The sequence below is a fragment of the Ailuropoda melanoleuca genome, chromosome 8, assembly GCF_002007445.2.
Source record: "Ailuropoda melanoleuca isolate Jingjing chromosome 8, ASM200744v2, whole genome shotgun sequence".
Classification (NCBI taxonomy): Eukaryota; Metazoa; Chordata; class Mammalia; order Carnivora; family Ursidae; genus Ailuropoda; species Ailuropoda melanoleuca.
The window spans coordinates 34,169,485-34,173,753 of NC_048225.1; the positions used below are offsets into that span (position 1 = coordinate 34,169,485).

The window sequence follows — 4,269 nt, forward strand, 5'->3', positions numbered from 1 at the left end:
ATCATCTATCTATCTATCATCTATCTATCTATCTATCTATCTATCATCTATCTATCATCTATCTATCTATCATCTATCTATCATCTATAGTAAAGCTATGAAGACAGTTCTGGCCCATATGCACAATCAGAAATCTAAAATATTAAGAAGTCAGAGAATATATGTAAACATTGATTCTAAGTAGTATGAAGCTTTTTTACTAGTTATCTTTTCATCTCAAGATGATTAACTAGGAGAGATTGATTGATGAAAATGGAAACTTTAAAGCTAAGGGTTGCCACATATGTATAAGAGTAAAGTAGCCAATATCACTGTTTTCCCCCCTCCTAGGGGAGAATTTTTGCTGAGTTGCAGACCATTCACTGAGTCAATAAACATGTGCTCAGCAGCATCCGTTATGCACACTGCTGTGCTTGATTCTGGGGGGAAAAAAGATGAATGTCACACATTACTTCCATTATGAAGATAATATTATAATAGTAAAATAAGGTAAACAAATTATATCATAATATGGTGCAGGAATTGCTATGAACAAAAATACCAAGATATAATAGATATAAACAAAAGGAGGAGCAAATGCAGACTTGGGTGGGAAAATGGGAAATTATGAGCAATGGACATAATCAGAAACATGTTACTTTACCATTTCTACCTCAAAGGCAATGCTGTTTCTTTTAAACATAATCTATGTCAACAAGTTGTGCATGGCAGTAACAAAATGTAATAAAGATACTTGCTAAAGTCCACTGCCTAGGAGGTCTTTAGCATCGCTTATCTGAAGAGAAGATAAATAGAATTGAATAAACTTATCAGCCTGTTATAAAATATAAGAATCATGTCAATAGTTGAAATATTTCACAGAACCAAAATACAAAAATGGAACAGACTGCAGCACTCTGATTCTTCTCACCTGTCTTAATGAATGTACCACATTGAGCTTTATCAATCAGAACTATAGACAGGGGAGAAACTAACCTTGGCACAAGAGGAAGCCTGATGTTTTTAGAAGGTACACAGATATTTTTAAAGATTTTTATTATCTATCAATCTATCTATCATCTATCTATCATCTATCATCTAGCTAGCTAGCTAGCTATCATCTATCTATCATCTATCTATCTATCTATCTATCTATCTATCTATCTATCATCTATCATCATTTATTTAAGAGAGAGAGAGTGTGTGTGTGTGTGTGTGTGTGTGTGTGAGCTGGGAGAGGGACAAAGGGAGAGGGAGAGAACCTCCAGCAGACTCTCCACTGAGCATGGAGCCCGGCACGGGGCTCAATCTCACAACCCTGAGATCCTGACCTGAGCTGAAATCAAGAGTCAGAGGCTTAACCGAACTGAGCCACAAAGGCACGCCTAGATATTTTAAAGAATAAGGAAGTTAAAATGTAATCTGGTAAAATATACATAACATAGTTATATAATACTAAAAATTCAGATTGTTCTCTCTCTCACTATCCCTCTTTATTTCCTGATGTGATCATTCTCTCTGTAGATTCCCAACTTCGTTGACATCTATGTATAAAGGGAATAACACAGGTGCTTCCAGTCTTCAAATCTGTAACATTCATATATGTGAAATAATAATTTTCTGCTTCCTTTCTGAGTTATCACAATCTGTATTTCCTATATCTCTGAATTAAGTTAAAAATAGCTTCAGATGGAAATCATAGCTCTCGTTACCCTATAAAAAAACCACCAGTCGCTTTATCCAATTCTGGAAAACTGGTGGATTTGGGGAAAAAATTTTTGATATCTAACTGAAGTTGATTATTTGAAAGACTCTGGTTGACAAGCTTATTTGTTTTCAATTAGCAATAATCGCGCCTCGGATAAACCTCATTGGCTACGATACTGCCACTGCGCAAAGCTTGACAAGCTTATTTGGAAGTGCAAAGGTACTAGGAATTCAAGAGCATGTTTTGGAATACTAGATTAGCCAGTGATGTAGCTCTTCTCTCTTCAATGACAGCTGTCAACTCCTCATATTGAAAGGATGTATAAAAAATAAAAGAATCTAATATCTATACATGGCAGGCATTGTACTACACTGAATATATATATGTGTGTGTATATATATATATAATTATATATTAGTTTCTTTTCTTTATTTTTGTATATTTTGTACATTATATATTGTATATTTTGTATATCTATATGTATGTATAGATATTAGTTTCTTTATTTATTTTATTTATAATACATATATAATATATATATTATTCTTTGGGTGGCTCAGTCAGTTAAGCAACCGCATTTTGGCTTAGGTCCTGATTCGGGAGTCCTGGCATCCAGCCCCACATCAGGCTCTCTGCTCAACGGGAAGTCTGCTTTTCCCTCTTCTCTGCCCACATCTCCACCCCAAGCTCATGCTTGCTCTCTCTCATTTTATCTCAATTAAATAAAATCTTTAAAAAAAAACTTATGGACTATTATTATTTCCCATTTCAGATGAGAAAGCTGAAAATCAAAGTTAACTTTTTCATTGTATAGCTACTGAAAGTGATAGAGCTGAGGTTTAAACTTAGGTTCAAATCACTCCTCAGATGAGGAACAGATACCGCCAGGGAGCTTCCCGTTAGTAATACAGGGGGACAACTGAGGAATATGTATACACACAAACACAATTCTAATGCTGAAAGAGAAGGATTATAGATACCTAGATACATAGATAGATGGTAATTAGGAGATAGATGACAGATGATAGATAAATCACAATACTAAGGCTGTTAAGGAAGTAACCCTTCCTATATAATTATATATAATATATATATATATATATAACATATATATATATATATAACATATATATGTTATTTTTATGCTTCTTGAATAAATCTTTTAAATATACTCTAAATTCTACCACACATAGAAATAATCACAGAGCAGTCTCAATAGTTTATTTTTGTTTTTATTTCCCTTGCCTCAGGAGAAATATCCAGAAAAATGGTGTGATGCCCAGTGTCAGAGAAATTACTGCCTGTGCTCTCTTCTAGGATTTTTAAGGTTTCAGATCTCACATTTTGATCCTTAATCTATTTTGAGTTTATTTTTGTGTATAGTGTAAGAAAGTGCCCAGTTTCCTTCTTTTACATGTAGCTGTCCAGTTTTCCCAACACAATTTGTTGAAGAGACTGACTTTTTCCCATTGCATATTCTTGCTCCCTTTGTTGAAAATTAATTGACCATATAAGTGTGGGTTTATTCTGGGCTCTCTATTCTGTTCCATTGATCTATGTGTCTGTTTTTGTGCCAGTACCATCCTGTTTGATTACCACAGCTTTGTAGTATATCTTGAAATCTGGGATTGTGATACTGCCATTTGTTCTTCTTTTTCAAGATTGTCTTGGATGTTCAGAGTTTTTTGTGATCCCATACAAATTTTAGGATTGTTTGTTCTAGTTCCGTGAAAAAATGTCATTGGTATTTTGATCGGGACTACATTAAATTTGTAAATTGCTTTGGATAGTACAGACATTTTAGCAATATTTGTTCTTCTAATCCATGAACTTGGAATATCTTTCCATTTGTTAGTGTCATCTCTAATTTCTCTTTCTGCCACGTCATTATTATTGTATAGAAATGCAATGGATTCTTGTACATTGATTTTTGTATCCTGTGAACTTACTGAAATCATTTATTAGTTCTAGGAGATTTTTGGTGGAGTCTTTAGGGTTTTCTAAACATAGTGTCATGTCATCTGCAAATCATGTAAATTTTACTTTTTCCTTACCAATTTGGCTGCCTTTGTTTTCTCTCTCTCTCTCTCTCTCTCTCTCTCTCATCTCATTGATGTGGCTAGGACTTAGAGTTCTATGTTCAGTAAAAATGGTGAGAGTGGACATCCTTGTCTTGTCCCTCACCTTAGAGGAAAAGCACTCAGTTTTTCCTCATTGATGATAGCTGTGGAGTTTTCATAGATGGCATTTATTGTGTTGAGGTACATTCATGCTTAACCTACGTTGTTGAGAGTCTTTATCATGAAAGGATGTTGTACTTTATCAAGTGCTTTTTCTGCACTTGATCATATGTTTTTATCCTTCCTTTTCTTGATATGATATATTATGTTGACTGATTTGTGAATATTGAATCACTCTTACATCCCAGGAATAAATCTCACTTGATTGTGGTGAATAATTTTTTTCCTGTATTGTTGGATTTAGTTCAGTTATATTTTGTTGATGATTTTTTCCTTCATTTTTTTTTCAATTATGATATGTTAGTCACCATACACTACATCATTAGTTTTTGATGTAGTGTT

General features: G+C 33.8%; 1 pseudogene; it reads right to left on the bottom strand.

Moving 5' to 3' along the window:
- Positions 1-1,730: 1,730 nt before the first annotated feature.
- LOC117803647 lies at positions 1,731-1,880 on the bottom strand (annotated as a pseudogene).
- Positions 1,881-4,269: the final 2,389 nt, after the last annotated feature.